Source organism: Chrysemys picta, chromosome 5 (assembly GCF_011386835.1).
Source record: "Chrysemys picta bellii isolate R12L10 chromosome 5, ASM1138683v2, whole genome shotgun sequence".
NCBI classification, from domain to species: domain Eukaryota; kingdom Metazoa; phylum Chordata; order Testudines; family Emydidae; genus Chrysemys; species Chrysemys picta.
The window spans coordinates 47504201-47528757 of NC_088795.1; the positions used below are offsets into that span (position 1 = coordinate 47504201).

The 24557-nt window shown below is 42.0% G+C and overlaps 1 long non-coding RNA gene across 2 annotated transcripts in view; it reads left to right on the forward strand.

The window, feature by feature from the left end:
* Nucleotides 1–24557, forward strand: part of LOC122174670 (uncharacterized) — a 539243-nt gene that overhangs the window by 509305 nt on the left and 5381 nt on the right. For both annotated transcript variants that reach the window (XR_010601346.1, XR_010601344.1), the window contains 2 exons: nt 20168–20252; nt 22843–22917. This is a non-coding gene — a long non-coding RNA (uncharacterized LOC122174670). The remainder of the gene's footprint in view (nt 1–20167; nt 20253–22842; nt 22918–24557) is intronic.

Sequence of the window (24557 nt, forward strand, 5' to 3'; positions counted from 1 at the left end):
CAGCTGGCGAAGGCATTTTGTGCACCTCCTCTTGGGGTGCATGGGAATGGGGCCTTCACTTCCATATTCCCATGGTGCTATGGAAGTAGACCACTCTAGGTGACCCGTGAACAATTTGGGTCAGATGCTCAGCTGATATATTGCCATAGGCATTCATGCTGCTTGCTCATTCACAGCAGCTGAAGAGCTTCCCCTTAGTCCTTCCAATTAGATCTAACCCTATTTAACAAGAAATATGTTTCAGTATTGCCCTTAACACCACAAATTATATTTAGTAGATGCTGCAATTTCATATGATACTGAAAAATTGTAGATACTGTGTATGCAAAGGACGGTGATGGGTGACTGACCGCTTTTTCTGTATTTTAGGATGGGTTATGTTCTATTAACATACAAGTTTAGATGTATATTTAGATGTATCAGAACCTATTCTCTTTGAATAGATAGGGCCTGACATTTCACTACCTTCCACTTTGTGTAATTTTTTTACAAATGTGCAATGTGGATGTAGGATGCCAGCATTCTGTTTTGGTATCCTTTTATACCACCACCTTTGTACAAATGAAAATGACTGTACATAATACAAGGCAGTGGAGAATCAGGTCTATATTATTTAGAAAGAAAGGCCTGTGATTTTTTTTTTTAATCTATCCTCATCTCCATTTCTTCATTCCCTACCCAGTTCTTTCTGGTTTTATCATAGTGTTGGGATTGTTGGAGTTTTTTTCACTCCGTCAAATGCAGGAAAATATCACTTCATGGGTGAAAGGGAGGCCATACAATGTCCTCTATGCTGCTCAAACCCCATTTTGGGTGAAATTAGTTTGCTTTGCTTGCTAGTGAAGTGCAAAGGGGCTAGACAAGTGAACATGGGACATGGGGTAAGCTGCAGGAGAGCACCCTCATAGCCATGATTCCAGCTTATTAGATTGCGTAGAAGGTCATAGCTCCTGTGCCACTTGTGTGGTGTGTTGGTACAAAGTCAATGTGTAAGCACGGACACTGTGGTCCTGTCTCGGCCATTCCCAGGCCTGTTCCCATTGCTGCCTTTTATGCTTGCTCTCAGGGGGATGGTGTAGAGACTCCTTTCTCCCACAAAGGGATGCAGCAGCTGTTCTGCGCTGCAACTCCTCCCATAATCTCAATGCAGGACTTAAATGTTTGGAAGGATGTGGCAGTGACGTTTTCTGCTACACATGAATTTCACTGTAAATGCAAATGGCTGATTTTGTCACCTATTCATATGTCTATTTAATACTTGCTTAAACCTATAGATCTATCGGCACTACTCTCCAACTATAAGATCAGCTGTTCAAAAATATGAGCTGATACCAATGAACACTTATTCACAGCAAGAACTAGTCAAAAACCTTCCATTTGCAAAAAGCATCAAAACCAAGAATACCTCAGAGTAGATTATTTATATGATCCTAATGCAACTGCCATATTCAATCAGGAGAAACTGATTCAAAATACTAATGAACATCTGCAGACTGATTTCCCTTTTGAATGTCTCCCAGTGGCATAAACTGGCATCCATTAAATGATTGCTTCCCAGATAAATTTCATATTAAGAGCTAGATTTTTTTCCACTCTTTCTCAAGTAGAGTATTCTTTACTCCACAAGTAATACCATTCAAGTAAATGAATACTACTTAACATGAGGAAAGGTGGCATCATTTGGCCCTAATTGTTATCCAGTAGAATCAACCTTATATAAGCAGTTTATTAATTCATCTAATAAATGATAAACATTTTTGGCAAAATAAAATTCCTCATAAGTGTTAAGAAACTTGAATACAAAGTAAAGTGGAATTCTCCAAACTATTAACTATGATATACCCCACTTACATGAAATCATAGCAGATGATCTAGCAGCATTTGAAATCCTAGCGAAAATATAATCTGACTCCAAGCTACCTTTATAACTACTTACAATTAAAATATTTCTTTAATATTTTCTCAAAGAGCACTTCAGTACCATTAATTCTCACATTTAAGAAACGTTTGCAAGACCCGAAAAAGCAAGAAAAGTCTAATTTATCAATTATTACTGTAAATGAATAATGACTAATACACTGGCAAAGAATTATCAGTAGAATTAGATATAATAATGGGGAAATTATTTGGGTAGGTATATGCAATACCATATTTTTACACTGTATTATTTGTTGATTGCTGCAAACATGTGCTTCATTTTACAAACAAATATCACACATTCCCTGCCAAAGGATTTATTCTGCTGTTATATATTGCCATCCTTCTTCTAAGGGAAAGTTTGCAGAGTCATTATGACAGGTCTCCCCACTCTGCCTGGAGGGAGAACCAGATTTGTCAGTCAAGGCAAGCTGGGAGTGACCACACCCCTGAAGACCCTGTCTGTTTGTTCTGCCCACAGCAGCTGCAGGCAGGCTTCATCCTGCTCACTACCTATTCTTCCTAATTCATTGTTTAAGTACTAATGTGGGTACATGTTAGATGGCCCAGGTCCAGTCTCATCAGTTCAGATTGTATACTAACGTGTTGTCTCAGTACCCAATATTTAAAGAAGTATGTTCATAGGGAGTGTAACTTAACTTGTTGCAGTATCTCCCTTCATAGTTTAATGTAAAGGTTCCAGCTCACAAACGATTTAAAAAAAAAAAAGAGGGGGAGTAGGAAAGCAAAATATCAGACCATTTACATAGATAAACTAACTAACTGAATAACTGGCGTTCACTCTCAGGGCTCACGATAAGCAAGGCTGGATATTTTTGTATGGTCATAAATTATGTAAAAGCTGCATTACAAAAAAAGAAGGAAACTTCACAAAGAAAAAAAAGAGATGGGATATTTTATTGAACATGTTGAGTTAAATATTGATTACCTGTAATGTGCCATGATAGCTTTCCAAGAACGGAGAATCAGCTATCTCAATGGAAGTTCTTTGTCAACATAAAACATACTATAATATATTAGTGAGCTGCATCTCATTGCAATACTCCACTTATATGGTCTATCAATATATTAATGTCTGATAACACTGGTCTACAATTTTTGAGAAGCCGTCTGCTTCAGAGATAAAATGTGCTATTTATTATGTATTTTGATGTGCTGAATTCAAATATGACAATTAAAACAACTGATTGGCTACTGTTTCTAAGATATTTAAGTTTTTACATTTTGTGTCTATGTATATTGTGTAGATAGAGTTTTAATCATAAATTGTAAACCTAGATCTTTTCATGTGTTTATGGTTGCTTTACATGATAATATTTCACCTGTCCTGTTTATGTAACACTTTAAAAATCAGCAAAAGGGTTATATAAATAAAATGTATTATGAAACAAAAGGCAAAAAACTATTATGTACATAGTTTAGTCCTATTCAGTGTCTACTCGGCGCTTCTTGGCTTGTCTCTTGTATTCATTAAGTGGAGCATCTCTTGTCACTTTCCAGCAATAGTCTGCAAGCATTGATGGGCTCCATTTGCCCTGATAGCATTTCTCCATTGTTGCAATGTCCTGGTGAAATCACTCGCCATGCTCGTCGCTCACTGCTCCGCAGTTCGGTGGAAAAAAATCTAGATGAGAGTGCAAAAAATGTATCTTTAGTGACATGTTGCAACCAAGGCTTTTGTATGCCTTGAGGAGGTTTTCCACCAACAACCTGTAGTTGTCTGCCTTGTTGTTTCCGAGAAAATGTATTGCCACTAACTGGAAGGCTTTCCATGCCGTCTTTTCCTTGCCACGCAGTGCACGGTCAAATACATCATCTCGAAGAAGTTCACGAATCTGAGGACCAACAAAGACACCTTCCTTTATCTTAGCTTCACTTAACCTTGGAAATTTTCCACGGAGGTACTTGAAAGCTGCTTGTGTTTTGTCAATGGCCTTGACAAAGTTCTTCATCAGACCCAGCTTGATGTATAAGAGTGGTAACAAAATCTTCCTTGATTCAACAAGTGGTGGATGCTGAACACTTTTCCTCCCAGGCTCCAATGACTGTCGGAGTGGCCAGTCTTTCTTGATGTAGTGGGAATCTCTTGCACAACTATCCCATTCGCAGACAAAACAGCAGTACTTTGTGTATCCAGTCTGCAGACCAAGCAAGAGAGCAACAACCTTCAAATGGCCACAAAGCTGCCACTGATGTTGGTCATAGTTTATGCACCTCAAAAGTTGTTTCATGTTGTCATAGGTTTCCTTCATATGGACTGCATGACCAACTGGAATTGATGGCAAAACATTGCCATTATGCAGTAAAACAGCTTTAAGACTCGTCTTTGATGAATCAGTGAAGTCTCTCCACTCATCTGGATCGTGAACGATGTTGAGGGCTGCCATCACACCATCGATGTTGTTGCAGGCTACAAGATCAGCTTCCATGAAGAAGAATGGGAGAAGATCCTTTTGATGGTCACGGAACATGGAACCCTAACATCACCTGCCAGGAGATTCCACTGCTGTAGTCTGGAGCCCAACAGCTCTGCCTTACTCTTGGGTAGTTCCAAATCCCTGACAAGGTCATTCAGTTCACCTTGTGTTATGAGGTGTGGTTCAGAGGAAGAGGATGGGAGAAAATGTGGGTCCTGTGACATTGATGGTTCAGGACCAGAAGATTCATCCTCTTCCTCCTCTGACTCAAGTGGGATGATTCTGGTGCATCAGGAACCAGCAGTCCTTCTCCGTGGGGTACTGGGCGTATAGCTGATGGAATGTTTGGATAATGCACAGTCCACTTTTTCTTCTTTGACATACCTTTCCCAACTGGAGGCACCATGCAGAAGTAACAATTGCTGGTATGATCTGTTGGATCTCTCCAAATCATTGGCACTGCAAAAGGCATAGATTTCCTTTTCCTGTTCAACCACTGTCGAAGATTTGTTGCACAAGTGTTGCAGCATATGTGTGGGGCACACCTCTTGTCCTGATCTCCAATTTTGTAGCTAAAATAAAGGTGATAGACTTTCTTAACCATAGTGGTTATACTGCGCTTTTGTGATGCAAAAGTCACTTCACCACAAACATAGCAGAAGTTATCTGCACTGTTCACACAAGTACAAGGCATCTCTGCTCACTTTGGCTAAACAGAAATGTCCCTTTGCAAAATCAAACACTGACAAATAAGAGAGCATGGCACTGTATGATTTCTAGAGCTGATATAGGGCAATTTGTTCAGCAGAGTGATGTAAGCTTTGTTATGATTGCATCATCCATGACTTCTAGGAATAACATGATGCAATTCATATCATGTATGACGCAATACCAGCTTCAGATTGCATCATTCATTTATTGCCTAAAAAGCAAGTACTATCCAAACCCAGTCATAGATTTATTCATAGATCCAGTCAAAGATGTATTTTAGTCATTTCTGGTTTAAATTGAGATCCCTTCCCTTTAGAACTCACTTATCCTCCGCCATTCCCAAGTCAAGGGTCGTATATACTGACCCAATAGCATATCTTGAAAACTAGAGCCAATCAACAATTTTAAGCATCATTTTCGTTCTCAGTGACCCAGAATTAGTAAAGTTTGACTACATTTATTTCAGAAGCATTTTGGCTGTAGAGCAGTGAAAGGAAAGGGGGGAAGCCCAATTGCTTTAATCATTTAAAACTGGACCACACAAGTACTTGAGGGAACTTCCGCGGATGGAAAGCATACCTAATAGATCCAGGTCCTCTCGAATTTTGATGTTTCACTAATGCTTTCTAAATGTTGTTTTATTGCATACAAAAATGTCATGTTGCCAAGTCAAGCAATTAAAAATCAGAAAATGCCAAATATACACTTAACCATGCAGCCTTAATTCTGCCCCCTTTTGTATCCATCCTGAGCACAGTCCTGCGGAAAAAAGTATTATGTGATCATGTAATTAAAAATTCTATCATAATGCAGGCACACAAGGGTCTGAATGAAGGTTGCACAACCAGCTATAAATCTCATTACTGAACATTTGAGTGACTTTCTTTTAACATAATTTTTGTATGTAATATTCTGGGGGTTAGGTGTTATAGGAAAAAGGTGGAAACAAATTCTATCATGTACAGCAGTAGAACCTCGCCACCCTTTATGGATCATTAGCAGAGATTGACCCTTCAGCACAGCTTAAGCTACAGATGAGAGCTGTTAGCATGAAAAGGCTGTTATGAGAAAAGGGGAGATGGACTTCCAGTGCTCAGTGCTGGGTCCTGAAGATGGTTGGTGTAGGGGAGCCCAACTCATCCTGGCCCAGTTGTCTTTCTCTCCCCAAGACAGGGTATTGGGGAACTCCGGCCTGTGCGGTGCCCCATGCGATGGAGTGTTAATGTGCTGATGAGGCAAGGCCAGCTATTGGGTTGGGAGAATGAAGAAACTTGTCCTGGTTCTTGTCCCCATGTGGTGCCCAAAGAGGGCCACAGACCCCATGGGTCAATGCACCATGGCAAGGGGATACCAATGTGGCTCTCACCTCTCCTTCCAACAACTACAGCTGCTCTGGAAGATCCCAGGTGTTCCCAGTACAGTGGTGGCAGATGCTGATGCTGCTTTGGTACCAGTATAAGCCTGGCCTTAAAATGTTTGGGTGATCAGTTGTTATATTTAAACACTATCAACATTTTCTTGGGGAACGCAAGTCGGAGAAGGGAAATGCCATTTCTTGAACAGTTTACATATCAGTAAAACTTTAAAGGAATTTAATGAAACAAACAAACAAACAAACAAAGATGCCCCGCAAGCCCAAGCACATACCTCTGCCAAATATCAAAAGTCTGTTGCAAACGAACAATGAAGGTGGAAGAACTTTGCAAGGGAATGGTCACAAGTTTCCTTTGTAAGGGAAAGTGTTAGGCAACCTAAAGACAGAGGTTGCTGCCTATGACTCCTATGGGACAAATCCTGCTCCATCACTCAGTCCTTAGTCGGTCAAAGCTCCCATTGAAGACTATGGGAATTGTACTTAAGTAAGAACTGAAATCCAAAGGTCTCCTCCAAATCTCATTTAAATCTTTCCATTGATTTCAGTGATCTGACCCCTGATTCACCTTTCACAGGTATGTAAGGCCAGAAAGACATAGAATAAGTACAGTTCTGCTGCCCAGGTTCCCAGACACAGAGAGCCCAAGCAAGTGGACTTCTTCACTTCCTGCACAGCAGAGCACTCCTCTTCAAGGGTTCAATTGGCATCATCACATAGGTGGAAGTTGGAGTAAAGGCTTGCCCAGCGGGTCCATGAATGTAAAACCACTAGTCAAAATTGGGCGCCCCCACCAATCCCCACACACCTCTCATTTGGAAAGGCTATTTATTTAGGCTTTGTGCAGGGTGAGAGCATTAATATTGAACTCCTATGTTTTCTGGTATGTGGCACTTTGTCTTTGTCAATTATTGCAGCCATTTTATTTGTTAAGGTTTATAACTTGATACTATGAGTAAATAAGCATATATAATCAGAGAATAGAAATATTAAAACATACTATAAATACTATTACTCTATGGTATTTGGCAATGTTGTAGCCTTGTTGGTCCCAGGATGAGAGAGATGCAAGGTGGGTGAGGTAATATCTTTTATTGGACCAACTTCTGTTGGTGGAAGGGACAAGCTTTCAGTCTTCACAGAACACTTCCTTAGGTCACTATGTATGGTATTTATTTTTCTTTCTTTGCTTCACTGCAATATTATCACAATATAAGTTTTAATGAAATAAAATAGTTACAGTATTTGATGACAAGCACATTGCCAGGCACCATAAAATATCGGAGGTCAATGCTAATTCATAAGGAGGAGGTGTTACCAGATGAGTGCACCAATTAGTGACCCATGGCATCTGATGCCTAAATAGCTATTTGAAGATATCCGTAGCTAGACTGAAGCAGTCACCCTCAAGATGGTCTAAATATCTCATACTGTGTTCATTAGGGAAACCACTCAGAGCATTGTGTTTGGATTCACTGGTTCTGTGCTCAATTTGATCATCTTCAGAAGCACACGAGATCACAGGCCAGATTTATCAAAGCGAGAGATAAAAGAGATATTTTCCTTTGTATAACTTGGTGGTGGAGGTATTTTAAATTAAACAACTTTTTACCCAAATTAGTTCTCAATTTATTAAAAGTTCTGAATTTTGCACTGGCCTGCTTCTAAAGCAGGAAAGAATTCAGGAAAGTTGTATGACTACAATTGTGTATATATAGCAGTAGTTCTCAACCAGAGGTCTGGGGCTCCCGAGGGGGCTGTGAGCAGGTTTCAGAGGGTCCACCAAGCACGACTAGTATTATACTCACTGGGGCCCAGGGCAGAAAGCTGAAGCCCCACCATGTGCGACTGACGCCCAGGACCCTGACTCCTGCCACCTGGAACTGAAGCTGAAGCCCAGGGGTGTCAAACTCAATTGCACAGGGGGCCAAAACTCAAAACTCGCGGGCCGAACAGTATAACCATTTATTTAACAGACTAAATATTTATGTTTTTTAACCATTAATATGAACCAAAATACAGGATATCATTCCAAAATAAATACATTTCAACTTAAAATATTTTGCTCTTCATAAAAAAATATCCTGTCAATACAATACATTCAAAATCTGTACATGCTGGAATATTAAAAAATCTGAAAATATAAATAAAAAATTGAATTTAAAGCAAAAGTATAATCATAACAAATCATAACATTCCATTTTCTTGTCCTATTTAGTCAGAGCCTGATACTTGGAGTCTTTTCTTTGCAACAAGTTCGTTTATGTTTGGGGTTAGGTTCTGTGTTGTGAAGATTCTCAGGATCGATTGCAGGTGTTCATCAGTGAGGCGACTCCTGTGTGACGTTTTGTTAATTTTCATCACAGAGAACAGCTACTCGCACAGATATGTGCTGCCAAACATGGACAGGATTTGAGCCGCATGTTGGCGGAGCTGCGGCATCGCTTCAGGAATGAAGCGAGTGAACTGTGCTGGCCCCGCAGTGTCGTACTTTGCCTTCAGTGTCCCGTTACATTGCAGTTCTATCAGCTCCATCTGCATTTCTACAGGTGCGGTTTCCACATCGACTGCAAATGGGTTGCGAAGCAGCTCGAAGTTACTTTTCTGTGCCTCAAAGTCACTGAAGCGCCGTGCGAACTCAGTGCGCAGCGCGCTGAGTTTTTCAGCAAAGGTGGCATTTGGGAAAACTGTGGCACTTTCTTGGTTCCGTATTACTTGGCAACAGGGAAAGTGAGACAAGTTGCATTGGTGCATTTGTGTCTCCCATAAGCGCAGCTTCACTTGAAATGCCTTCACTGCATCATGCATATCGGTTATTATGTGCTCCCGTCCCTGGAGTTGAAGGTTTAAAGCGCTAAGATGCGACGTTATGTCAGCCAGGAACGCCAACTCACATTTCCACTTTTCATCCCGCAGAACTGTGCAGTCTTTCCCCTTACTGTCCATGAACTGGCAGATTTCCTCTCGCAGCTCAAAGTGTCTTTTGAGAACTTTTCCCCGACTTAGCCACCGGACCTCCGTATGATATGGCATATCGCCAAACTCGCTATCTATTTCCCGCAGAAAAGACTGGAATTGGCGGTGATTTAAACCGTGGGCTCTGATAAAGTTGACGGTTTGTGTTACAGTGTTCATCACATGATCCATTTTTAGGACTTTAGCACTCAGCGATTCCTGGTGTATGATGCAGTGATACACTGTCAACTCACCGGCACAGTTCTCCTCCCGCATCTTTGAGCGCATCCTTCCCACCAGTCCATTTTTTTCACCACACATAGCAGGTGCGCCATCTGTTGTAAGTCCAACGAGTTTTTCCCACGGCAGTTTCATGTCGGTTACACTTTGAAATACATTTCCAAAGATGTCTTCTCCTTTCGTTGTCCCGTGCATCGATTTAATGTCCAGTATTTCCTCTGTTACGCACAAATTGGAATCCACACCACGGATAAATATCGCCAGCTGTGCAGTGTCAGTCGCGTCAGTAGTTTCATCCACGGCAAGGGAGTATGCAACAAAATCTTTTGCTCTTTCAGTCAACTGTGTTTTCAAATCAGTCGCCATCTCACAAACCCGATTAGCAACAGTGTTTCTGCTGAGGCTTACATTTGCAAACGCTCGCGTTTTATCTGGACAAAGGACGTCGCACACTTTCATCATACAATTCTTTACGAATTCCCCCTCGGTAAACGGCCGTCCTGATTTGGCGATCTCTTCGGCCACAATGAAACTTGCTTTCACAGCAGCTTCACTTTGTGATTTTGCTTTGGTGAAAAACGTCTGCTGGGATGTCAAATTCTTCTTCAACTCCTCTACCTTTTGTAGCTTCTGTCCTGCGCTCAGGTTTTTGAATTTGTTCTCATGTTTCGTCTCGTAGTGCCGTCTTAGGTTATACTCCTTCATTACAGCGATATTACTCCCGCAAAGGAGACACACTGGTTTACCTGCAATTTCAGTAAACATATACTCATTCTCCCACCGGCTTTGAAAGCCTCGGTTTTCAGAATCAATTTTTCTCTTGGCCATTGTTGGGGTCTAGCTTTGATTTGATATTAGCGTTGTATACATCAACAGACCGCGAACTTGAACCGCGGCTTGCCGTTGGCGGCAATTGCACTGCATCATGGGATTTGTAGTGTGTGTTATTGGGGCGTCATATCACAGGGCCATTAAAAACAGATATATAAAACGATTTCGCGGGCCGGATATAATTGTATGGCGGGCCGGATGTGGCCCGCGGGCCTTGAGTTTGACACATGTGCTGAAGCCTGAGCAACTTAGCTTTGCAGGCCCCCCTATGGCATGGGGCCCCAGGCAACTGCCATGTTTGCTACTCCCTAATACCAGCCCTGGTTTTTATATTAAAAAAAAAATGTTGTTGTGGCACAGGTGGGCAGTGGAGTTTTTATAACATATTGGGGGGGAGGGTGGGGCTCAAAAGAAAAAGATTGAGAACCCCTGATATATAGTACAAAATGATGCTAAATTGAGGCTGACCCAGTATCTGAAAGCAGGGCCTTGTGTTGCAGGGTGTGGGTGGTGGTTTATTTTTTCTTGCATACAGAATTCACTATGATTACAAAATAAGTTTCACAAGGAGAAAATTTAAAGTTTGGACTCTTAAATTGATAAAAGGATGGATAGAGTCTTGTAGTTAGAGCTGACCTTTAGGATAATGAAGCTTGTGTTCTTTGGTCCTTCTGGTCCAGAAGAACTAAAATAGATGAAGGCGCATGGTAACTTTTTCCCCTTTCTTTGTAAGATAAATTTCTAGCCATTTTCCTTGCAAAGAGAGCCTGGGAAAAGTAAACTTGAAGGCAGCTCATGATTTGGAAATAAACCAGACTTGATATTGTCAGGACACACTGACACCTGGGACCATACAGTTTGGAGTCTGCTAACTTCTTCTTTGGAACACCTTAGCTAGGTGGTGACTAGAGCTGGCCAGAAAAAGTTGATTTTTCAATGAAAAATTGAAAATGCTGGAAACTGAAAATTATGAGGTGGAAGTTGTTTGGGTGCCTCCTATACTCATTTTCCCCTCTGGGCTGTATTCCTCAGCCAGACTACATCTTCTCATATAAAGCATTATAGTCTTCTTCTTGCTGAGTGTCTACAGTGCATCTTTGGAGTTTGTGATCATGGTGCATCAAGGGCAAGTGTAGTCCATAAGGCAAGTAGGGGCATGAGGTAACCAAACTACAACTCAAATTTAGACCTCATGGTGATATTTCTAAATCTTCTTTTGGGGCGGTGGGAGGGGGGAGGGAGATGGATTTTGGCAAAAAGGAAAAGGGGGGAAAAAAGGGTTGACTGAAAACTTGTTTTGTGAAAAGTCAATTTTCCCCCCAAAATTCATTTTGTTTGAAAACCCAATTTTCTGTCAAGAAACTCTCAACAGACTCTTCTGACGAGCTCTAGTGATGACAGCAGATCTGATTTCCTTCAAGCCTTGAAATGGGTAAAAAACCTCATAATAGAACAGTTATACACTAAAGATAGGAGAAAATGAATTAATCAGAAAGGAAGTTTTCTTTATATAACTTCATAGCCGTGTATAATTAGACATATCCTTATGAACCACTGTCCGCTCCCAACTTTGCGGCTGTTCAAATTACTGCCCAGCACATCAGTATCCTGAATATCACATTAAAATTCCTACCTAAAGCTCAGTTAACAGATATCTAATCTAGAAATTTTTGCGGCAAGTGCAACAAGTATCAGGGAGAAGCAATTAATTGTAAATACTTTTGGACAGATTGTTGCCACTGAAGATATTTGTGTTTTAGTTGACATGATCTTATAGGCAAATGCTCACCCACATGCATCACTACCCATGAAATGATATAAATTATTCTATCACAATTCTAATAGTTAAGTACTTTTGCACACACAGACATCCCCCAGGAGTAAATATCTTCTAAAATTTTAAATAGAAAGGGACAGCTTACCAGGTATACAATAGACTTTCAGAGGAAAACATTCCTGGGTGTTTATATTATTCTAATGGAGATAGAAAATAGACTGAGAAAGCATCTTTCTGGAGGAAAGCTTGGAGGGCAGGATACAACTTCATTTAAGAGGCTTTGTATAGTAGCTCCATTCTGTGTCCTCCCAGGACCTAGCTGCTAACCTTTAATTTTGAAAACATCTCTTTCAGTGCATTATCTGAAAGAAATTTACAGCAGATACAAAAATTTAGATGAAGGACAATCTGCTTTTAAAAAAGGGCTAAAAGCCAGAAGTCAGAATTTGGGAGATCTCAACAGTTTAATTCCATTCCTTTGATTCCTGATTCACTGCAGTAGCGTAGTTAGCGGGGTGCAGAAGAAGCAGCTGCTTCCCCTCAGCACATTTTCCCCAAAGCCGCGCCTTTCCAAAAGCGGCTGGAGGAGTGAGGTGGGGGCGCAGGCTTTGGCCAGGGAGAGGGTCCGGGGGTCTGGCCACGCTCCGGCTGGGGGAGCGGATCCAGGGGTTTCTCTGCGCTCCGCCCGGGGCTCTGGCCAGGAGAGCAGGATTCGGCACTCCGGCTGGGAGAGTGGGTCCAGGGGGTTTCGCTGCACTCCGCCTGGGGTTCTGGGTAGGGGACCGGGTCCAGGGGTCTCGCGGTGCTTCGGCCAGCGCTGCAACCAGGGCGGGGAGCGGGGTCCGGCGCTGCGGCCAGGAGAGTGGGTCCGAGGGTTTCGCTCCATTCCTGCCGGGGCTCCGGCCAAGGGAGCGAGGGTCGCGGCATGCGGCCCGAAGTGCAGCTGGCAGCCGTGTCAGGAGGAGCGGGGGGGGGGGGGGCGCAGGCTGGTGGCCGGCAGCCATGGGGGGGGGGACTTCCCCCCCCCCATCCCACCGTGGCCATGTCAGCGCTACCCGCCCACAGCCAGGCTCCGCCAGCAGCCCCAGGTAGGGCAGTGCCCCCGGGCTGAGTGGGCGAGACGGGCTGCAGCTCGCTCGGACTGCACCTGGCGGGGCTCGCTGCCTTCTGCCCCCACACCCCAAGGGGTAGCACCAGGGCTGAGCCTGGGCTGGCACTGCACGCGGCGAGCCCCTCCGAGGCAATGACAGTGGGGTTTGTTCTCTGCTGCTGGCTGGGCCGGGCCTAGCGGCTGGGCCCCAGAAAGAAGCAGCGGAAGGGCAGGCAGCAGACTCCCAGTCTCTCCCGGTCCTGGGGGCATCTCCAACCCCCTCTGCACAGAGAGCCCCGGGGATCCCAGCCCACTCCCATCCCCGGTAACCCCTCCCCAAGCTCCATACCCCATGCCCCCCTCCCATGTACCCCGTGCCCCTGCCTTTCCCTCCCCTTCACCTCCCTTCGTACCCCTGTCCTCTGCCACCCTCCCTAAAACCTCCTCTCCACCTCCCCTCAAGTCAGCCCCCTGTCCCCCTCCCTCCACATCCTCTCCTTCACCTCCCCTCAACCCCCCTGTCCCCTGCTACCCTCCCTCTACATCCCTCCCCTCAACCTCCCCTCAACCCCCCTGTCCTCTGCCAGCCTCCCTCTCCAGCCATGGGGACGGGGCACAGCATGGCCGCAGTGTGGCCGGAGGAGCTAGCCAAGGAGGGGGGGAGTGGGCAGCGTGGCCAGAGGAGGAGCCAAGGGGTGTGACCAGAGGAGGAGCCAAGGGGGGTGCCTTTTTTATGTTTGCTCCCCCTGCTCTTAGAACCTGGCTACGCCACTGATTCACTGGCACAAAACTGGAGTGAGAAAGTTGGAAACCAGTACCTAGAAGGTTTAAGAGCCTTCCTTTACCAGGGGCATTTAGTTCAAAGATACAATAGTCTCCTAAGATCTATACATTGCAGAAGGCCACATTTTGCTTTCTTTCCAGACAAAACTATTTAAAGGAGAGGTAAGTAAGTAAGGAAACCCTGCTCCATGGTCATAAGTAGCAGAGATACTTAAGGATTTGGGGGATGCATAAAAAGCAGTTTTCTATGGCTTTACTCCCTTTAGGGTTCATACAAGTTGTGTTAAGCCACTTGTGTAATTGCAGCAGTGGGGAGAGGAGGGCACCTGAGAGAGTTTTGTATTATGGCATTTGTAAAGTTGTAGGTATTTTTGTTATGCTTATATCACCTGGTAGCCAATGTGAGAGTAGCTATTTACTGTTAGAAGCCCTAAGACTGAACTGATTATGCTGCAGAGTGTATGTGTGATGAAATTTTCCAAGATAGAGGCTGACTAGTTGTCTATGTGAACCTGTATCAGCATAAAAAATCTATTTTTTTTTTTCAGTTCAAATCCGTTTTGGGTCTCCATATGTTAGAATATTTTGTTTTCTTTAAAATCAAATTCCTTTCTTTAAGTAAACAGGGCCACATTACCCATGATTGGTGTGCCTGCCCTTAAGTAATTGTGGGGAAAACCCTTACCCCCAACACTGAACCAGTCAGTTGGGAAGCTCCCTCTTTATCTTCTGCTTCAGTCACCAATGGGAGAGAGAATTTTCAGTCCAATGGGCACATAATACCTATGCAAATGAACTCAATGCCTTCTTCAATAGAATTGACTACAGCTTTATTTCCATATATGGCAATGAGTTGGGACAGAGTCACTGACTTCAACAAGGAGAGGAGCAAAAGCAAGTGGGTTATAAAAATAAAATCAGCTCCAAAACAGAGAGAAGTTGCCATGATTGTAGAAACCATGGGGCTTGTGGAACCTCTTCAGGTCTGGAGACAATTTGGGTTAGAAAGAGATATCGGGACCTGTTTCTGACTTTACGTATGCTGGTGCAAATCGTGAGTAACTCCAAGGTAAGTAAATCAGTGGAGTTACACAAATGTAATCTGGTTTACATGACATCAGAATCAGACAGTTAGTAATGAGTGTTTCCTTTTTAATATAATACCAGCAATTGTAGGATACAGCTGAAATTTTATGCTTATTATAGGCAGGGCTGGTAGTGCCACCTATTATTAAGATTGACTGGTACTTCCCATTATAAGAGCCTTATTCAGTGGTTTATAACTTTCCTAAATGTTTCAGGTTGACATTTTCCATTCTGTGTGTCTGCTTCAGGTTGATGATTTTTTTTTTTTAATTTCAGCCAAAACTGTTCAACTGTTTCAGAGAATGAGACTAGAACAAAATGCATTGTTTTGCCCAGGGGCTGAGTGAGGCTGGTCGTGGAGAGGGGAAGGAAACTGGAAGTACAGGAGGAGATAGGGACTCGGACAGCCAGACCAGAGGGGGAGACTAGGAATGTCTGGGCAAGGAGACTGGGATATAACTGAAGACTATATCATAATGCATATGCACAAGAGGTGAATTAAGATTGCATGGGCCACCTTAATTCTGGTGTTTTCTACTTTTGAGTGCTTGACTTTGCAACCTTAATAATGTTCTTTTAACATATTTTTGTGAGTAATTTTATGTATTGTGTGGTTAGTCATTTTTTTCATGCCACAAATTATGTGCTATAATTTAAGAACTAAACACTTTGTAAAAAGCATTTTGTTATACACCGTTAATTTGCTGACAAGTGGAGGGCAAATGCCCAAGTCCTGAGGGGAAAATTCTCCTCCCTAGTCTATGCTACAGATCTCTGATCCATTTCTATATTTTGTGTGCTTATTCTACATGAGGTCAATGGAAGTGCTGCACATAGGACAAGTGCAGAATATGTAGCAGCAATCTGCATTGCAAACAGGAGAACTGCCCGGTGAGGAGGAGGAAGATGAGGAAATCTATTTTGCAGATGAGAGTGTAGAATTTTGCTATAATTTTGCATGTGCCAAAAAATGCACATACTTCCAGGTAAAGATATGCATATCTGTGGTGTCCTGGAAATATCACCTGTAATAAACTTCACTGAATTTCAGTTACCACAATGCTGGGCAAATCTATTAAAGTGTATCAAAAGAATCTTTTGGAAATTGGCTGAGATTGACTTTTCTAGAAGAATATCAGAAGATTCTCCTTACAGAGAATATATCCTTCTACAGTGCCAGAAGATCAAATGATTCCAGGAGCCAATCAATTCAGGGTGGGAAATCCTACTTAATTGCATTCTGTACCTTTTTGCTTCGAGATGGAATCGTTTTAAGCATAAAACATATATATTTCCCCTAGAACTCTAGGTTTAATTTTCAAGCCTATAATTTTATTCAGCTGGAAAAAGGATAAAATATCCCCTCAAAGCAAAGGAAATTCAGACTTAAAACTGAAACCCAATTCTAAGAACCAGAGAATTAGGAGCTGGCCAGGCATTTAGATTGTCTGACTGGTTTCCACCCCAGGGCCTAAAAGACTCTGTTTATTGAAAGAACTATGACTCAGTATCATTTTTATTTTGTACATATTATTAAAACTCTTAAACAAACTAAAATAAAATCAAGGAAACCTATCACCAGAATTAAAATAAAACTGTCAAATCAGAATCAAATTGTGATCCAATCAACAAATCTGTCTCAGTATTTGGCTTGAATTAAATCATCAAATTAGTACCCAAAATAATAAATCCTTTTATCAGTTCTAAGAAGGAGTCTAAGAAGGTGGCTGGCCATTAGTAATATTCTTTAGCTGGGATTTATAATCAAAAGTCAATCAAATCTATAATTTGAATCTGGTCAAATAGCTTAGTGCTTAAAGTGTTAACTAATTATTACCTAATGTCTACCTCAGCAATCTTAGAGCCACTAAAAAAGAAATTTTCTTAGATTTCAGTTGCTACGTGTTAACAAACTCCCTCCTCCCCTAAAATATTATACTACTAGCTTTAACACCACCTTCTTATGCAAAAGTTTAACAGCTCACAGAGCAGGAAATTCAGATAAAGAGACAGAATATGATGTTCTGCTGGCAGAGCAACTACAGCTGCAGGGAGAGACTGATCGAAGGCTGGATTTGCCTGTTTGTTGGTGTCATGACGTCACAAGTCCCAGAGATTCTGGAATATTAGTCTTCTCTGTTTTCTTGCTGACCTGAAAGGCGAGACTTCTCTGTTTTTCCCTTGATTCTAATGGCTAATGAATTAAGCTTTCTCCATCTTCCAGTACCTCTTTACAATGTCTTCATACAAATCAGGTGTGAAACCTACCTTGGAACCATGGAACTTGGGCCAATAAAGTTTGAATTAGTTCATTGTTAGAAAGTAAACTTGGAAAAGTCCCATTTAAGCCAGCAACTTTAAAATTAGGTATATTCCCTATCAAAGTGTTTTTGGTATATGGTTCCACACACATACATACTCAAATATGAAAAACCCAGACACACAAGACCACTATTGAGGTATGGTTTTATCTGGGTCAAATGTCTTAAAGACACTGTCACCAATTTACAGAAAATGCAATATAAAACCTCTATAAAAATAACTAATGGGAAGAACTCTAGGACAAAAAAAAGTTGCTTGACATTCATCCATCAGCACAACAAAAATTAAGTCAGACTTATGATAAATTTCTTCATCTCCACTTTCTCATCTGCTAATCTAAAACCAGATAAATGTTCTCATTCTTCTTTCAAATAAGGCAATTACAGTAATTTTCCTATTTTGGAACAGGGATATAGGTCAGCTGATCCTCAGATAGCTAAACTGACAAAAGTTACTTTAACAATAATGAAGATGAAACCCATTTAAAATAAGGTTTCAGAGTAGCAGCCGTGTTAGTCTGTGTCCGCAAAAAGAAGAACAGGAGGACTTGTGGCACCTTAGAGACTAACAAATTTATTAGAGCATAAGCTTTCGTGGACTACAGCCCACTTCTTCGGATGCATATCGAAGAAGTGGGCTGTAGTCCACGAAAGCTTATGCTCTAATAAATTTGTTAGTCTCTAAGGTGCCACAAGTCCTCCTGTTCTTCCATTTAAAATATAAATTTTAAATTGTATATAAGGTCTGTCTATGAAGACAAGCTATTATCAAAGTCTTTACCTCACACTACTAGTACTGAACATGTCTTGAAACAATAGGTTCTGTGTTCTGCATGCATGATAAATTTTATCCTTGCCTCTGCATTTTTTTTGCTTGTGTGTTCCTACGACACACCATGATCAACAGAGATTTTTGGTTTAATATGTTTACAAGGCACATGGTTCACTGTACTCTTTAAGTTCATCAGTTTACTGCCAAATAAACTTTATTTTAATATGCAGATTATTTTATTTACTGTCTAGCTTCTTGAATTAAGCACATGGCCTGCAACCTTTTAAAGTGGTAAATGTGCACTACCATTCCCTGCTTTACCATTTCTATCATTTCTCTCTTGTGATCAATGGAATAGCCTTTTCTAAAGAGCTTTGGTAACATAGCTTATGTAGTATGTGCAATCCTGTAAGTCACCAAGCATAAAATGGTAGTGTCTGAGATGCTCAGGTTCCTTTCCCTTTGAAGTCAATGAGAGCCCATGTTTGAGGTCAATATTTGACCCTTACAATTTACATTAAAACAAATTGAGAAAAACAATGTAAACTGTATTTTTGCTATATGGGTGAGTCTTTCTTAAAGAATGCAAGAAGAATAACTCCTTACCTCATCATGGCTAGCCAGTTTTTCAGTAACTGACCAGGCTTATCCTGCTATTCCCACCCTCTGCAACCTGGGAACCACTTTTCTTTCTTAGCATGCATGAATCACTTACCTGTCTCCCATCGCATCTTATCTAATGCCAAGTAGCAGCAGGAGGAGGCAGCTCACAACAGTGGTAATAGATAGGCAGAACCCAAAGTGAATCCCTGCTAATGAAGCTGGCCAACTCAGAGGTGAGGAAGATGCAATAGAACAGGTTCTTCACCAGCCTGGGTAAGTGTGTGCCTCCTTTGGAATGTTGTAGAGTCCACTGAAGATACTGCAGTGGGGAGGTTTGTAGACGTTGATCAGAATCAGATCCTTCACTTTTATAGGCTGAAATTCAGTAACATCATTTGGACCTTGTCAAGGGGGTTCACTCATCACAGATTGCACCTCCTTCTGGCTGTACTGGGAATTAGTTCTGCCAGGTGCAGTGCCCTCCTCTGACGGTGTCTCTCCCATCATCCTCTCATCCTTCAGCCCCTCTTGCACCAGCAACTGCAGCCTCTTCTTCGTGATTCAGCCCTCTGGGCAGGTCACTCCATGGTTCCCCCTTCTGGGGAAGGGTGTGTGTAACAGTCTTTCCCAGAACAAATCATCCCAGGCACTCCAATGTCCTCTGCCTGGTAGATGCCATGTCCCCAGTGGCTGGTAGGGGAACTCTGACCCGCCCTGTACTCTGGGTTCCAGCTCCGGGACCCTCCTGTTAACAGCCAAGGCCTGCACTCCTTTTTGCTGCTATTCCCCTGAGCCTCCTCCTACCTTCCTGATTTCCCCCCCCCCCCTTTTGGATTTGCCAGCCTCCCAACTCCCTCCTCCCATGGAGCAACACTCTATAGTCCTAACATTCCTTTCTCTTCCCAGGGAGCAACTGCAGCCTACAGCCCTTCTGTTGCCAGCTTCCTGGCTTCCATAGTCCCCACCTGTCCCTGCCCAGTTGAGCCTTGTGTCTAATGAATCATTCCTTGCTCCTTCGCTCCTCCTGCAGGTGCAACTGGGCAATTAATTGGGCCTAATTTACCCTCTCAGGGCCAGTGGGGGGAGTACACCCCATCACAGACCTAATGATTAGACTAGAGTTGCTGGAATACCCTCTCTGCCTTAGGATGACAGCCTGTATTGCCTGTGATGGAGGTGAGACACAACAACACAGCTTGGAGTTGATAGTTAAGCATCAGTGATAGAATGTGTGTCCTGAAGTAAAATGATGTATTCTTCATGTTCTACAGTGAACTGGAGGAGGATGTCCCTCTTGGCTGCTGAGATTCCCTCAATATTGAAGTGCACCATCTTGAGAGCTGACCTCAACACAAGGTTTGTGACACTGGCCCTGGAGAGAACCTCATTCGAGGACAACTTCTTTGGGCTGTATTTGTCTTTTGTGGGGTTTTTTTCATCATTTTTACAAAGAGAACACAAGCTCTGACTTTGCATTTTGTCTACTTAAGCTTCACTTTTCTCTACTGGACAACTTCTGTCTTACCCACCTAAGAACCTTCAGACTACTGTAATTACTTAATTCACATAAAAAGCGACAAAGAGTCCTGTGGTACCTTATAGACTAACAGACGTATTGGAGCATGCGTCTTACGAAGTGGGTATTCACCCACGAAAGCTTATGCTCCAATACGTCTGTTAGTCTATAAGGTGCCACAGGACTGTATGTCACTTTTTACAGAACCAGACTAACATGGCTACCCCTCTGATATTTAATTCACATAATTACCGTTGGATAATTTGGTGATGATGTGGATGGAGTAAGGCTAGAGGAGCGGGTGTCAAACAGCCACCCACTTTCCATAGCAGCAGATGGACCTTTGGCTTATTTGCCTGACCTCGCCTTTTCAACAACTCAACGGCATCCTTCACTAGTAATACAGCATAAAGTACTTGATATTTTTCCCTTATCCCAGCATCAATGAAGCCTTACAACAGATATAGAAATTCTAGTTACATGCGGCCTCCAGAAACCTCCATGGAATTTCTGGAAAGCAAAGTAGGATCTGATCCAAACTAAGTTGGAGTATTTTGTGGGTAAAGACTAAGAATCAGAAATTGAAAACAACCTCTATGATGTCTACCAAGCTTTCTGTGGTAAATTTCTGGCCCTTGTGATCATAGACCATGCACAGCTAGTTACTCTTTGGCTTGACCAGAAATGCTGCAGCCATCCACTGGCTTGGCCTGATTTCCTCCCCACGCTGTGATTGTGGGAGAGGGCCACAGACAATAATTCGTGTGATGGCAGAGTGCCCAACCTGACATCTGGAGCACCATTTAGGACACCCAGATACGCTGCCTTGATAAAGAAGCAGGATGCTCAAACTGTGCATGGATATGTATACTATTTAAATGTATTGTCTTTGCCACATGCTATTGCTGCTGCACTAGATGCAAGCAAAAAACAATCGTGAAATGGTCTTTGAGTAAAGTATAGCTGTGTTCTGGTCTCTGTTACAACCTCGCTGACTTAACTGGCATTACATTGGCTTAGCTAGATCTGTTCAGAAAATGTTTGGGTTTTTCCCATGGAAAATGTTGACTTTTCAGCAAAAAAATCAAAACCAGAAAACTTTTACCTGAAAACCCCTTTTTTAATTTGAAAATGCCAGTGTGGTGCCTCATGGGAGTGGTAGTTTGGTTGCCTCATGACTCCATTCTCTTCTGTGTGCAAAATTCCCTTGCTTTGAATGAGCTGTAGATTCTCTTCCTGCTGTGTAGTTGTGGTGCATCATGGGAATCCTTGGTAATGGTGCATCATAGGAGATGTAGTCCAGCCAAGGAGCCTGGCTCAGAGAGGAGAAAAGTGAGGGTGAGACAATTGAACTAAAACTTCCATTTTTATTCAGATGAAATTATTTTGTTTTCAGGCGGAAAAACAAGAATGTCAATTTCTGTTTGTTTGTTTTTCCATTTTTACTTTTTTAAACAAAATTCAACATTTTCCACATAAAATGAAAAATTTCAACCATGACTAGCTATGACACAGGACAGAAATTTGTTTTTAGTTATACACCCCACTGAATGATACATGATTAGGTGGCTGGTAAGAAACACATGTAGAATTCACAGTCCAGGTAAGGAGGAGGAGGGATAGCTCAGTGGTTTGAGCATTGGCTTGCTAAACCCAGGGTTGTCAGTTCAATCCTGGAGGGGGCCACTTAGGGATCTGGGGCAAAATCAGTACTTGGTCCTGCCTAATGAAGGCAGGGGGCTGGCCTCAATGACCTTTCAGGGTCCCTTCCAGTTATATATTTTAAAAAAAAAAGTTTGAAAGGGAAAACATTTCATCAGTTGTGATAAACTGAGTACCATACAAGAGAAATCAAAATTGACAAATATGTATATGAATGTGGAGATGTCACACACAGATTAAAAAGGGGAAAAGCTAAATGTTCTGAAGGGTAGATGGAGAGGTGGTTTAATATGATTATATGTTTTTTTAAGTCCATATTAACACTTCATTCTGGGAGAAGAAAAAACATATAAATGTTAATTGTGTGTATTTATATAAGACATAGTAGTCAAAAGGATAATGTTTTTTACCACACCTAACAATGTCCAAATAAAAAGCAACCATAAGACAAAATGGGAGAAGCTGTATTGACATAGACAAAATGGGAGGAGCTGTACTGACACAAGATATGATTCCGGCACTCAGGAGGGACTTGTCAGCAGTGGGATAGAAATATTCATACAAACTACTTTAAGCTTTATCCTTTTGTAACTATATGAAGCATCATACTTAAGAAACAGCATAGTCTTGAAATTAGTTATGTTAAATTGGCCCTAATTTCCATTGATTTTTTTAATGGAAGTTAGATGTCTTTGAAAATCTGAAGTCTAACTTTACATTTATTTGATTTTTTTCTTCTTTTTTCCCCTAATAAAATATGTTTTAAAGATTGTCAAGACGTTGGGGCTTATGGAGGACGACAACAAGTTGCTCAAGAAAAGGAAAATAAACTTCTGGCTGTAGGTGAGAGGCAAAAGGGAATGGGATTAAAGTTACACAGCTTGGAACATTCAAAGACCTGGGACAGAAGGGCAGCCATTCCCCAAGCAGTGCTTCCATGTTATTGACTGAGACCATTTGGAGGAATGGGGAAGGCGAAACTGTAGGGGACTGGCGAAAAGTGACCAGGGGTATTTTCTGAACGTCACTAATTATAGAAATTGAAACTATGTACTTCATGAATATTAAATTATGTCCCTGTCAACTGTGTTTCTTTCAAGGATATTGGCAAACTGTGCTTTTCTGACTAGACAGATAAGGCAGTGCAGTGTTCAAAGGGGAAGTAGATTCAGAAACAGTCCCATCCACCAAGTATTGTTGCCCCTTTTCGAACTGAGAAGCTAGTCAAAGTTTGAGACCCCAGGGATGTTCCTGTTCAAAGTAGAATTGATTGAGTCTGGTATTTTCTTTGGTGCAATCTTGTTTATTTACAAGGAATGTGAGAAGGCCTGTCTCTGAATGCAGAAGGAACCAAGAACAAAAGGATCAGTTTCTTAGCTTACCACCCCCAGCCTCTTAACTAATGTCAGAGCCAAAAGCGTTCTCTCTCTCGCTAGCTTTTTCCAGGGTCCCACTGTACCTATAGACTCCTGCTTGGCTTTCTTGCCTCTCACTCTCTCTCTGTGTTCTTACTTGTTCTCAATGTTTGTGTGGAACTCGTTGCCAGGGGATGTTCTGAAGGCCAAAACTATAACAGGGTTAAAAAAAGAATGAGATAAGTTCATGGAGGGTAGGTCAGGGATGCAATTCCAGGCTCTGGGTGTCCCTAGCCTCTATTTGCCAGAAGCTGGGAGTGGATGACAGGGTATGGATCAAAAACAACAAGGAGTCTGGTGGCACCTTAAAGACTAACAGATTAATTTGGGCATAAGCTTTCGTGGGTAAAAACCTCACTTCTTCAGATGATTGTCTGTTTATTCCTTCAGAAACATCTGACATTGGCTACTGTCAGAAGACAGGATACTGGGGTACATGGACCATTGGTCTGACCCAGTATGGTCATTCTTATGTTCTTATCTCCCCCCGCACACACACTACCTCCATATCTACCCAAAACAATACTCAGTCAAAAACTCAGGGGTGGGTTCAGACATGCATCCTTTGTCTTAAGTGGGGCTAATGCTGACAGTTATGTTAAGTTAAGGGTGAGTTCACAAACCCAATCCATGACAAGGTTTCACCCAGCTCATAACAGTGTATTGCAAATCCACACCACAGCCTTTTACTGTTGGAGTATATGGTATATTTAATTACTTATTCTTAGTTTCATTGTAGAATGGTTATAGTTTTGTATAGTTCTTTAATTTTCCTGTTCAGCATTATGAATATGCATGCTGTATACTAATGTTGTATGAGTTAATATTTCCATGTGTAACCCACACACTTCCTGAGGTGTGGTGTTCGGTCCCATCTAGTGGCACTGAGACCACTTAAAGAGAGAGTTAAAATGAGTTTGCTCTACAGCTTTAGGTAAGAGTCTCACGGCTTTTAGCTTGTGCAATAGAGGTTCATGCACTGAGGTCCCAGGTTCAATCCCGCCTGCCGACGACAAGGGTCTATTGAAATTACAGATGCATAGTTTAAATTTGGTTCTTTATTTGTGT